The sequence below is a fragment of the Balaenoptera borealis genome (genome assembly GCF_965194805.1).
Source record: "Balaenoptera borealis genome assembly, chromosome: 6".
NCBI lineage: Eukaryota > Metazoa > Chordata > Mammalia > Artiodactyla > Balaenopteridae > Balaenoptera > Balaenoptera borealis.
The window spans coordinates 86,207,851-86,222,309 of NC_138863.1; the positions used below are offsets into that span (position 1 = coordinate 86,207,851).

At 37.9% G+C, this 14,459-nt stretch overlaps 1 protein-coding gene across 18 annotated transcripts in view; it reads left to right on the plus strand.

Moving 5' to 3' along the window:
• The window catches only part of GTDC1 (glycosyltransferase like domain containing 1), a 384,238-nt gene that overhangs the window by 68,301 nt on the left and 301,478 nt on the right, over nt 1-14,459 (plus strand). The window lies entirely within an intron of this gene.

Sequence of the window (14,459 nt, forward strand, 5' to 3'; positions counted from 1 at the left end):
GGTTTTTCTCTTCTGTTTATCAAGCAAATACTGTCATAATAAAGTACTGTAGGTTCACTTTTATTAATTTATATTCATTTTGTTCATATCAAAATTTTGATATATGATAATGTGACCAAAGCAAAGATTTAATATATATTTACATATATATATATATATATATATATATATATATATATACACACACACACGTGCGCACACACACACACATACACACACACACGATCAGTATATTAATTAGTAACAGCCAGGAACCAGGGGTACAAAGATGGGAGAATGAAATAAAGTCTCGCCTTCAAGATCTTGGTTGATTAGTCAAAGACAGATAATAAAAAAATTATGTTCTTGTTCGGTAAGTGCAAAGATATGGGAACACTCAAGAGGAGTACAAAATCCAAGTCAGGTGTTAGCAGAAGGATTTAGGAAGCCTTCTTGGAGGGATGATGACAATTGATTTTTAGGTTATGCTAAAGAAGTAGTGGGTTGATTTGAGCAAGGGAACATGAGATAGTGTCATACAATGCAAATTGGGTCACAATAAGTAAAGACACAAGGAACCATAGTGTGTGTGTAAGGAACCATAGTAATTTCATTCTTCTTGAAGCTCTAAGTGTGAGATTGGGACAGGAGAGGAGCTTGTAGATCTAGGTGGAGATCAGTGCAGGTTGACATTTCACATACTAATTTAAGGGACTTGAGTTTTATACAGGGGAGTTACTTGGCTGGATTTTGCATTCTCGATATATGGCTCTTGTAGCTAGGTGTAGGATGAACTTGGGAAGTCAGGCTTGGAAATAGGAATTAGGTAGATTTGGCAGTAAACAGGCTTCACTATGTAAAAGAATAAGGATGAAACTGAAGGTACAGATTTGAGAAATATTCAGGAAATAAAATGGACAGGATTCATTAATAGGTTATTTATGGAAATTTAGGGAGAGTGAGTGAAAGGAAGGAATGACTCAGGTTTCTGGTGTGGTGGATGGTTGTGCCTTCAGCTATAACAATAAATACAACAAAAAGAACATATTTATTGGATTAGATGATGAGTTCTGTTTTGGACCTTTTGAATTTTATGTGCCGATGGGCTTTCCACACAAAGATTTCCAACAGATGGCTGAATATCTGAAGGTTAGGTGAGAAGTCTGAGTTTGAAACCCAAGTCTGGGAGCCATTACCATGTAAGTGACACTGAAACTCTAAGAATGGACATTCTCTTTAGTATCAGCATCATGTTCATAATCAATATGAATATACTAAGTATATATTGAGCAAACAACCCAAGAACCAGGGCGTGGAAGAACTCTACTTAACCTTGTTTAATTTGCTTAACTTTGAATTCACCTGAAACATACTTTAAAAAATTGAAGAACAAACATACCCAGCATCTTTTAAAAACTTTATTTTCCCCCCAGATTTTAATCCTATCATCAAAGTAGCATATCAAAATATAATTTGAATTAACTTCATAGACCATTTAATTGGAGTTCTTAGAATTGGGTGTCTAGTGTATGCAGGGCACTGAATTCATTGCAAGAGACTTCAAAGGCAAAGGCAGTCCATATAATGATTTTGGCAATAAAAAGAATTTAATTTTTCCTCTCTCAGCTCAAGTACAAGTCATCTCGGGAGAAAAATTACTCCCAGATGAGTTTACGATCGCCAACAATACAAAATTTAACCAAATTGGATCATCACACACTGTGTTTGGAAGGAAGACTGACAAAGTGTTCTTTCAGTAGATTCTAGGAAGTGTAGGACTTACTTAACTAGAGTGGCCCTGGAAAATGATTATTGCCTAAAGATCAGGAGTAATTAAGTCTAATGCTATTCATTTGTAGGAGAGTTTTCCAATAATAGTTTTGGTAAATGACATCTTATAAAAACAAAAAACAAGAGAGTATAAACTATAGAATGATGAATACAGAAACTGACCAATACTGTAGTATTTTGAACTTCAATTCATCATTTAATTGGAATTTCATTCCCAAAACAGAATTGATTAATAATAATGGTAAATAGTTTCCAGTACTTATGTACTGCTTACAGTGTGCCAATTGCTGGTCTAAGCACTTTACACATATCCTCACACCACCCTGTAAGAGGAATACTGTTATCAGCCACCTTTAACACATGAGGAAACTGAGGCAAACAGAGGGCAAGCCAACATGCCCGAGATCACATAGCTACTAGTTGGTGGAGCAGGTAGTCTGCCCTCAGAGTTACGGTAGATCCAGGTAGATTACCCTTAGATTCCATGGTAGACCAGGTAGACTGCCCTCATAGCCCATGGTAGGTGGGTTCAGGTAGTCTGCCCTTAGATCCCATGGTAGACCCAGGTAGTCTACCTGAAGAGTCAGTGGTACACTCAGGTGGCCTGCTTTCAGAGTCCCTGCTCTTAACCACAATCCTAGTGTAAATGATAGTGAATGCAACTGGTAAACAGTATATGTATGCATTGTGGAGTTCTACAAAGTATGGAGATGACATGATTCTTGCCCCTTAAAAAATGCAGTCTCTGGCACTGTTTCCCAAATAATTTGCTTTGTAACACACCACAATGATGCTTTTGACCTAATTTTCCCTACTGTTGTGTAAAGGTGATATTACACATATTCATTATATTAAAAAAAAAAGAATTTTTAAAAATAAAAAACTTAAATTATCTCTTTAGGTTAATTGTATCTTATAGTGATGTACAAATTAGGTGTAGAGATTACCAATTTTAGGAGATTTTATAAAGAACTCAATGTGTAACAGCATAGGTATATACTTTGCTCTTTACCCAAGAAATGTAAATGGAAATTATTTTAATCAAATAATTCAAAAGATACCAGGCATTCATGCTATTAAAAGTTTTATTATTAATACTTTTCATTTTTTAATTATAAAAGTAATATATAATCGCATGATAGAACATTTGGAGATAAAATATGAAAATCCGTAAACCCAGCAGCTCTTATACCCTATAGTCTTATTTCCTTATAGTCTTTCCCTGTGTATCTAGTCTTACATTATTGTAATAATAGCATATTTATTATTTTGTGCTTTAGGAAGTTTTAATTTTACTCTTTAGTATTATTGAAGATCCTTTTTTTTTGGTAAAAATAGAGTACTAATTTGGCTTTTGGATATTCTGGGGTTGCTTTGTAGTCTATACCAAGTTTGCATATTATAATTCAGAAACATTTTTGTGTTATTCTCCTCACCCTTATCTCCGTTCCAAGCCTTGGCTTTCCTCAGCCAGGTCCACTGATGCCCCCTACCTGCAGGCTGAATCTTGCATGGTACCTGAGCCATTCTTGCCTGAGTCAGCATATACATCTTTAGTTTCAGACCCACTGATGTGACTTGGAGTTAGTTCTATCCATCCCAGACCTTGGATTCATTTGCACAGCTGTTTATATTCCTGCTTTCTCTCAGCTGACCCTCCACCCCGCAAATCCCTCTACTGCTGGTTGCCGTGGGATCAGCCCTGGGCCCTCACTTCATTGCTTTCCCTTCATCTCTCCTCATCCTTCAATTGCCAGTTTTAGATGACTTGGCCAGGCTTCCTCTCTGTAGTACCCCGCCTTCTCTTCAGATACTCTCCTTCATCCTGTAGGCTCCTTCTGGGCCTTTGTGACCCCTTTCTTACTTCATGCCACTTTCATCCCCTACCTATTCCCAGTCAGACTTTGTGTCTGACACCTGTACAAGATTTTCCAGTGTTGCCTCCTGAATTCTGATTGAGACTTCTCCTTGGAATCTTTATTCTTCTGCTTTATTCATTGAATTCAACTTATGTCTTGCCCAAGTATGCCCTTTGGACCAAGTTCCTCTGACTGGCCCACCATCTTCTCAGATGCCAGGTGCTACAGGTGGTTCCCTTGCCCTTGGCATGTGCTCTGTCCTGGGACCAGGCCTCTGCCTGTCTCTCTTCTCTTTCCATGTTGGTCTCTGTTGCAGAGCCCTTAGACCACCCAGGACAATGTCAGCATGGTTTCCCCAAAGACAAATTACTGTATAAAATCAAGAGAGTAAAAGAAGAATTTTAATGCATATGGGAAAAAAATTATTCGCTGATTTTTGTTAAATCTCTTCAGATCCTTTTTCCAGCTGAACTATTTATCACTTGAAGCAAAAAGGAACAACTGTCTATGTCATGTCCAGACGTCTTTGTACTGTGTAGGCTCTAGGTGCATTGCATGTTGTGTCTGGATTTAACATGACTATAACACATGAAATAAAAGAATCCATCAATACAGACTAAATTAAAATTGGAGTCGCATAAAGAGAATCTATGGTGAGCTGTCTTTGAGTTGCCTCGTTTATTCTTATTGATGAATTTTCATAACTTACTCCTTGAATAAATTATCCAAGAATCAGTGTGTGATTTTCTTTATATATTACTTCATATTTGTATAAAGATACTGCCATAATAAAATCTTATAATGATTACTGTTTTTACTATTTGGATGGGCTGGATGTTTTTTATAATGATTAGTGTTTTTGCTCTCCAATTGGACTGAATTTTTCATTTACAGTTTATATAAAAATGGAACAACATTGCAAGTCTGCTATTAGAAAAGGTACAATAATTCTTTCATTTTTTTCAACTCTAGGGACAGTTAGATCTCTTCCTTCTTTGTCATACATATAATTGGCCATATCAGTAACATGATTACAATATGCAACTCCTTTCCTCCAAGATATCACATTTGAGTATTCTCTTCTTTAATTTCAATCTCCTGACCTTTTGCCATTCTTATCCTGACTTATATGTGGAATCATGTGGCATGGCCAGTTACAAGATGCAGCAAGTGGGCAGGTTCTGCAACAGGTTACTGGAGCAAGGCAATTACAGGCAGTTGACTCCATGAAGTGTGCCGTTTCCATGGTATACAATTGTGATGTCCAAGTGATCTGATGATGTCGCTAATAATCAAAGAAAGCTGTTGACCATGGAGAAATCTCTGAAAGAAGTAACGAAGGATCTCAGCTAATGGAAGAACAAGGCAATGGAGAGTCTAGTTAAGAATCAAGTCTAGACAGGCTGGTACTTGATACCAGTTTGATCTGTTCAGACTAAGTGTTCCCTGTAGTTCTTCCATACCATGCTCAGAGGTCCTAAATTACATCACCCTTATAACTAAGAGGATTTCCAGTAGTTTCTCTAGGTAGCATGGGTTTGTCTTAGGGGTATACGTGCTATATACGTGCAAAGAAGGGTTGTGAAAGATAGGGAAAAGAGTTCAAGTTAAGTGACGTTCCAGACCATCCATTCCTGCTTTACTCAAGAGTGGTTTTATGTATATTACATACCATAGTTTTGTGTAGGAATTCCTTTGAGAAAAGTGGTTGCTTTAAAAAAGTTTGGGAACTACTGCTTGTACCTAGCACAGATAGAAAGACCCAGTTTAGTGCTGTCTCCTCTTTAGCTGTTGGTGTGATAGAGGTTGATTGAGTACCTGTTGAGTGCCAGGCCCTGGAACCCTTTACCAGGAATCCTGGTCATGTCTTAGGCTCCTGAACAACTGCTGCTCTGTAATCTTAGCTTTTTCCTGTGGTTCTGCACACAACTCGTTTATCTTTTATCTCTACATTTTTTTTGATGATCTTATTTATAATTTCAAAATAACTTCCATACTAAAGATTCCAAAATCTGTGTCTCCAGCCTGACTTTGCCACTTTGTACCTGTGTGAGGTTTAGAAGTCATCCTTGCTGAGCCTCAGTTTTCTTATTTGTACAACAAAATGCCCTTAACCTTCCCAACCCTATAAGGATAAAAAGAGTGGAGGCACAAGTTTGTAAATTGCACAGGTATAAAGAATAGTATCGTTTATCTTGCTGTAATCAGTATCTTCAGGATCATATTTCTAACTTCTGTTTTTTTTTGCAGGAATGCTTGTTTGTATGGAACTTGATACCTTAAACTTAAGATTTACTAATAGTACTCAGTCATTCCTTTTCCTTACATCAGACATAACCCTTGAGTTTGTATTTTATGAATGGCACAATCTTTCCAACAGTCACTATATCTCAAAATCTTGAAAGCAGCTTTTAATCCCTTCTCCTCCTTTTAGGCCTTACTGTTATCACATTTCTTCAGGCCTTCATTGCAACTTGTCTGGATTATTATAATAATCTTATAACTGGTCCCCCGCCTTCAGTCTTTACTTCTCCTACTATGTCCTCTATCCTGTTGCTGTAGTGTTTATGTTTGTTTTTTGGTTTTGTTTTATTTTTATATTTTGCTTTTTGTTTCTCGTCTCCTAAAAACATAGCCTTCTTGCACATGAACTTCAGTCTCCCCCCACCCCTCCGCCTGTACATTGCAGTTAAGACTTGTCAGCCTTGCCTTCAAGATCCTCTACAATATATATTTAATCTGCATTTGCAGTTTTTCCTTTTGTAGCTCCTCCATGAGCCTCCTCTTCAGCCAAACTCTTTGTTCTCCAACAGAGTATTGACCACTTTTGCTCCTGATCTTTCCACAGCCTCCTCTATCTGTCTGGAATGTCTTCACTTTGTTGTAAAACTACTGATTCTGTGAGGCCAGTTGAAAAATACTACCTCCATGAAAGTGTTTGTAACTTTTCCCTGAACAAATGTGATTTTGACTCTTCTCTCCTGAACCCACTATGTATGTCACTGTTCTTTAATTCATTTCCCAGCTACTCCCTGGTTGTATAATACTTCAGTATTATATAAAATAATTACTTTGTTCTTAAGCTTAACTTAATCATTGTGTATCTGTTTCTTTGTGAACCATATTTTGAATCAGCCTCAGTCTCATGGTCAAAAAGTAGTTGGTGACAGTAATATATAATTTCATCTTATAGGTTATGTTCTGCCGTGTTACACATGCAAGAAGGAAAAGTGGCTCCCACGAGCTTCACTCTTGAAAATGCGAGGGGCCATTTTAATACTATTTTTTTCTTGATAAGATGCAGCAATATGTAGTGAGAGAATTATTTCAGGCATTGGTATTTATAGCCATGTTGAAATATAATTGAATGAAAGTACCTTCTAATTAGAAACTAACATTTTATAGAAAAAGTAAATTAACTCACTTTTGGAAAGATGTCTTGCCTGTTCTTGTCTTTGATTAATCTTCAGAGGGACATTTCTTTTTGTTTGTAGTTTGCATATCCCTATTTTAAGGTCTTAGGCTATGCATCAAATCCTTTTTGTATTATTACAAATCAACCAGTCTTTTACTACTTTACTGTTGTCAACCATTCAGTCTTTATTGTTTTTTTAAATGCCAGAAAATAAAATGCAGAAACCCCACCTTATATTAATGTAATTTTATGGTTAAGATTTTACATTCACAAAAGTCCAGAAATTCAAAGTTATAGTTCCCAAAAGAATCCTAATTCAGTCACATTGCATAAACTGATATTAAGGCTGAAATGTATCATCATTACAGTAATGCAAAATACTCATATATGCATGAGGACACAGTTATGGTTGCTGAGGGAACCATAATTTTGGATTTTCTGACTTTTTTTGCACATACAATTTCAACCATAATGTTGCTAATGCATTTATTTTCATTGACTCTGAAGTAATATATTTGTTGCTATGTTTATCTTAAAAATAAGTTTTCATGGACTCCATTTTTTTCTTCTATGTATCTATAAACCTGTACTTACAGATATCTGATGTCCCTACAAAGAAAACTACCTAAGAAATATTTCTATATAAAAATAGTTTTTTGCTGCATGTATACTCATATCCTTCCTGCCTTTTTCTCACACACACATACACACACAGCCTCACACACTTATGTTACATTCTGGCACATTATAGAAGCAGGTAGCATATCCACTACCTGCTGTTGAAAGTGTTGACGATACTGAATTATTTATTCTATCTTCTACACTATCCAAAATCATTTTGGGTACTTTGACACATTTTGGTCTCTTCCATATGGATACTTCATGGTGGCAGAGTTGCCAGATGCTCAGGTTTTGTGACAGTCTTAGTGTTTCAAGGACTGTTGGAATATTCTTGGGAGAATCTCTCGCCTTGTTACTGATTCCTATGGAGTGGTAAAATACTAACATTTCTTTGAAAGTGTTTTTCAAGACAAGGAGTTATTACAAAAAGTTAGTAGAATGTCCCATCTGAGAGTATTTCACTTTGGGGACTTAGCAATGGAGCAGTTTGTCATGAAATTTATTTGCAATGAGTTGGCATCACCCTGACAATAATATTAACAGTATATATGAATTTGGGGATTACAACAAAGTTATTTAAAATATCAGATTTTAACTCTCATACAACTTCAGCCCATTGTTTATATCTCAGTTGCTAAAATGCAAAGATGAAGAGCAGGATGTCAAATCTAGCTTATCTTTTTATCCCTTATCTACTATATGATAAACATGTAAATATATACATATATATATATATATATATATATATATATATATATATATATATATATATATATATATATAAAATATACTGAATATTTGCTTAATTGAGTAGAATGTGGATATTTATGGTCCCGGGCAATCCCAGGAATGTGGGATTTATGGTCCCTTTTTCTCTGCAGTATTAATAGAAACACACAATCTCCCCCCTTTCCAAGCCCTGTCCTTAATACATACTGAACTGGAAATTCTCCTTATCTTTTATGTCCATCTCAAGCGTTTCCTCCTAAAGCCTTTCTGGCTTTTCCATACCAAGTCTGAGGTTCCCTGCTTGCCTCTCTCATGGCTTCTGTGTATTTCCTGACATTCCCAGACCACTGTTACGCACAAGTAGAGGAAAGGGAAGAAAGGACTAACTCAGAAGGGATGCTTCCACTCTGTGCCTTAGGTATAAATGTCTTGCATGGCAGAGAGAGGCTTTAGATGACTTTCTGTGACCTATGGCATGTGAGCTTCAGTCGTAGGCAATGGAAGATTCAAATAACATTGAGACTCAGATGGATATCTGTAGTGAGCCTCTAGTGCATATTTATATGCACGTTCAAGTACTTTTGTCTATATTGTGTGGAGAGAGGGGGCGAAACATGGTCAAAGAAAGTTTTTCTAGCTGTTTTTTTTCCTCAGTGAATGGGTTTTCCCCCCCCATTTAAATGGAGAGTATTTTCATTTCAGTGTCTAACTTGAAACTGCTCCCACTATTGGAATTAGGAGACAGGCTCACTAGCAGCACCTGTGTCTTCCTTTCTATTACTGAGTATCCTGGTCCCAGCTTTGCCTCTAACTGGCTAACCCAGGGCAGGTGACCTCATTTTGTGCTTCTCAGTCACCTGTTAAGGAAGTGTGACCTTGGGAATTCCTCCAGCTGTAGTATTTGATCTCACATACAGTGTAATATAGTAGGTGAGACCAAGAGATGCATCTCAGAAAGTTACCATGTTGAGTAGATTGTGTTGAATGACCTCACTACTTCATTTTTAGACAATCTTAACAATATTGTTTATATAGCATTTTCTACTTTTCATCTGTTTTTTTTTTCCCCCTGTACCTATGTATATATTAGTTACTTGAAAAAAAAAAGAGGGCAGGGACTTCCCTGGTGGTCCAGCGGTTAAGACTCTGTGCTCCCAATGCAGGGGACCTCGGTCCAATCCGTGGTCAGGGAACTAGATCCCACACGCATGCCGCAACTAAAGATCCCACATGCTGCAACTAAGACCTGGAGCAGCCAAATAAATTAAAAAAAAAAAAAAAAAAAGAGGGCAATTATTTAAGCTGTGGTCAAGGGAAGCATATTAAAAAAATTTTTATTTGTGAAACTTAGCATGCATGTAGAAAAATTTATAATTTTCATTTTACTCTATTAAAATAGGAAGTTTTGATCTTTCAAAAAACTAGCTTTCAGGTGTTTCCCCTTCTGTGCTATAGATTGGGAGACATAATCTTAGAATTTTCACCTTGTCGTCTTGATGAGAAAGAAACTCAGGATTAGCAAACTAATGTTTATAAAACGTCTCATCTTTAAAATAAAAGTATGAAAGACCGGGACGCAGTCTGGAGACTCACACCTTCAAATTCTTTTTCTATTGCAGATGTACTACATTAGTTAACGTTTCACTCTCCTAAACACTTTTTGAGTGCCTACTGTGTACGGTGTACTCTGCTGGGTTTGACTTTTGTAATTAATTACCTGGTGACACACTTACAATTAAAGTGATGGGTAAAATAACAAAACATTGGTGATAATAAATAAATTATTTGTGGGGACGTATTTCTTCAAATGGCATATTAAGCACCAAATTCAGGGAAGCTTTCAAAGAACTGTCTTGGACTTGCCAAAACAAACATAGGAGAAGTAATCAAAACAGGAATAATCTCTATGAGAAGCATAACAACAAAATGACACAAATCAAATGATAGAACAACTCACTAGAATATAGGACTCTGGGAAGCAAATTTAAAACAAATACTCATAAGCATGGAAAAATTTAGCTTTTTATGACTGATTATAGAAAGACTGAATATTTAGGATAAATATTCTTTTGTGCTTGTTAATTTTAGCAGTAAATGTAATTCAGTAAAAATAGCAGGTTAACATATTTTTCCTTATTAGCTTATTAGTTATTTGGGCACAAAACACTTTTCTCTCTATGGTTATCAGGAATAGTTTAGTTCAGGGGGCCCTAACCTCTGGAACTGGGCCTCACAGCGGGAGGTGAGGGGCAGGTGAACGAGCAAAGCTTCATCTGTATCTAGAGCCGCTCCCCATCACTCGCATTACCGCCTGAGCTCTGCCTCCTATCAGATCAGCGTTGGCATTAGATTCTCATAGGAGCGTGAACCCTACTGTGAACTGCACATGCAAGGGATCTAGGTTGCGAGCTCCTTATGAGAATCTAATGCCTGATGATCTGAGGTGGAGCTGAGGCTGTGATGCTAGTGCTGGGGAGTGGCTGCAAATACAGATTATCATTAGCAGAGGGGTTTGACTGTACAGAGACCATAATAAACCAATTGGCTGCAGAATCATATCAAAACCCTATCAGTGAGTGGCAAGTGACGATTAAGCTGCATCTGGTGGCAGGCTCTAAGTCAGAATCCGACACTTATTTTAGTCCTCGTGTGGTCCGCCCATTATTTTATTTCCCACTTCCATCCACGCCGCTTTCCCGCACTGCGCACTTGTCTCAGTCACAGTTTTGGTAAGCCCACAAGGTAACCCTAGCCAAATTAGTAAAAAACAAACATCACTGGAGAGCTTATTTGAAAAGGGGAAAGACCCAATGATGAGACAGCAGAAGGCTCTAAGACTGCCAACAAAAAGAAAGCTGCATTTAAAAGAAAATACCAAGAGACATACTTAAATTACAGGTTCATTGCAACAGGTGATTCACATTCTCCAAGCCCGCTTTGTATAATATGTGGTGACCAGCTATCCAACAAAGCCCTGAAACCTTCAAAACTGCTTCGCCACGTGGAGACCAAGCACCCTGCATTAAAGGACAAGCCTTTGGAGTTTTTCCAAAAGAAAAAAAAGTGAATACGAAGAACAGAAGCAATTATTGAAGGCCACCACGTCATCAAATGTGTCTGCACTGAGAGCATCATTCTTAGTGGCTAACCTCATGGCTAAAGCTAAGAAGCCCTTTACTATTGGTACAGAGTTGATCCTGCCTGCTGCTAAGGACACTGTCGTGAACTTTTAGGAGAGGCTGGCACATGTTCCTCTTTTGGCTAGCACCGTAACTAGACGAATTGATGAAATAGCAGAGGATATTGAGGCACAATTGTTAGGCTTAATGAGTCACCATGATACGCAGTCCAGGTTGACAAGTCTACCGATGTTGACAATGAGGCAACGGTGCTTGTTTTTGTGCGATATGGTTTTTTTCAGGAGGATGTGCATGAGGATATGTTATGTGCACTTTTGTTGCCAACCAACACCACAGCTGCAGAACTATTCAAGTCTTTGAATGATTACATATCAGGAAAAGTGAATTGGCCATTTTGTATCAGTATATGCACGAACGGAGCAGCTGCCATGATTGGATGACTTTCTGGTTTCACTACTCGGTTCAAAGAGGTCGCTTCTGAATGTGAGTCCACGCACTGTGTCATCCACAGAGAAATGCTGGCTAGCCGAAAAATGTCACCTGAACTTAACAACGTTTTGCAGGATGCGATTAGAATTATCAACCACATTAAAGTACGTGTCCTTAACTCACGTCTGTTCACGCAGCTCTGTAGGAGATGGACGCAGAGCATACACGTCTTCTCTTATACGCAGAAGCGAGACGGCTTTCTAAAGGTAGATCACTGGCCAGAGTTTCTGAGTTACAAGAGCCACTCCAGAGATTTCTTCTAGAAAAACAGTCACTACTGGCAGCACATTTCAGTGACACAGAATGGGTCTCAAAACTTGCTTACTTGTGTGACATATTCAACCTGCTCAGTGAACTCTACCTATCACTTCAGGGGAGAATGACAGCTGTGTTCAAGTCGGCAGATAAAGTGGCTGCATTCAAAGCCAAACTGGAATTATGGGGGCGGTGAGTGAACATTGGGATTTTTGACAGGTTTCAAACATTAGCAGAGATTTTCAAAGAGACTGAGCCAGGGCCTTCTTTCTCCCAGCTGGTGCATGGTCACCTATCTCAGCTTTCAAAAGAGTTTGAGCATTACTTCCCAACCACAAAAGACCCCCAAACTGGGAAGGAATGGATCCGTGACCCAATTGTGAATAAGCCAGGTAAATCGACTTATTTCGTGCTAGAAGAGGATCAACTGCTTGAGATCACAAATGACGGTGGCCTTAAAAGTGTGTTTGAGACAACTTCAGATCTCCATACATTCTGGATTAAAGTCAAGGCGGAATATCCTGAGATTGCCACAGAAGCACTGAAAAGCCTGCTTCCATTTCCAACATCCTATCTTTGTGAAGCAGGGTTTTCTGCAGTTACAGCAACCAAAACGAGATTACAGAGTAGACTGGACATAAGCAACACACTTCGGGTGTCACTGTCTCCCATCCCCCCCAGATGGGACCATCTAGTAGCAGGAAAACAAGCTCAGGGCTCCCACGGATTCTGCATTATGGTGAGTTGTACAATTATTTCATTATATATTATGATGTAATAATGATAGAAATAAAGTGCACAATAAATGTAATGTGCTTGAATCATCCTGAAACCATCTCCCCGCCGCCACCCTGGTCCGTGGAAAAATTGTCTTCCATGAAACCGGTCCCTGGTGCCAAAAAGGTTGGGGACCACTGCTTTAGTTGACACGCCAAGTAGCAGATATTATTATTGTCATTGTCATTGTTGTGATTATTTTAACTATTCCTGTGCCTTAATATTCAAGCCTAAATGATAATAATATCTAAAAGCAACTCTGGGCTTGCCTATGGTTTGTTTCTTAGGCTTGTGCCTGAACTGAGCTTTATGTATCTATTTAAGCAGTAGCTTCTGGCTTGACAGGTCAGTGTGTCCTTAGATGTTTGTAATCTTTGACAACACTGGTGGGGTTGAATTGGAGTGACAAAGGACTTATATCCATTACCTTGGGTCTTTATTTTCCCAACTTTGTGATATTTAGAAATGAACTCCAGGGACTCAGGAGTGGCATGAACTAAAGATCAAAGAACATTCCAATATAAAATGATATGCTGCTGTTAAGGAATAGTCTTCTACAATAGATTAATCATGAGGGGAATTATAAATATTTCACATACTAATTATATTAGTTTATGGAGATAAAACACCACATGAAGTGTTCCCAGCACACTCAGCAAGTTAGATGCGCTTTGCATGTTAATTGACTTACTTCATCAAGGCTGACAATCATGAATCCCTGAAGATGACAGGAATTATTATCATGATATTGTACATTCCTGATCTTTATACCAGGTTGACACCTACCTTTCCCCAGGAGTTCCTTTTCTTTGGATGGTATCTTCAGTTCTTGATATTTTAGCATGGTGAAGTAGAGAACAGTGCCTGACATATTATTAAGGACCCTAAGGAAAAAGTAATGGGCTCCGTAAAAAATGACATCAAATAAAACTTCCTAGAATTGTACTGGATGCTGAAGTAAGAAAAGTGCTCTCTTTGGGGGGCATGGGATGCTTCCCAACTTGTTTTTTAATGGTAGAAGTAACTATCGTATTGAACACTTTAAATAGAGAATCAACCAGCTTGATTTTCTCAGTATCATTGAGGTAATGAATGAATGATTGATTGATTCATTCAGTCATTTATTTGGAAACATTTATTGAGCACCTGCGATAAGACAATGAACAAGGAAGATATAGGGCTTGCTATAAAGGAACTTAAGGTCCAGAGTGGTAACTGCCATGTTAGGGAAACTATAGGATACCAAAGTAAAGAACAGCAGATCCAATTTATCTCATCAAAGAGTATATACTCTAATGGGAGGAAACGAGACCTACAGTTATCTCACTCCTCATCTCTGGAAAGAGGTGGTGTTCACCAAGTCTCCGTATCAGGAATTCACTGACCATCTTGTAAAGACCCACA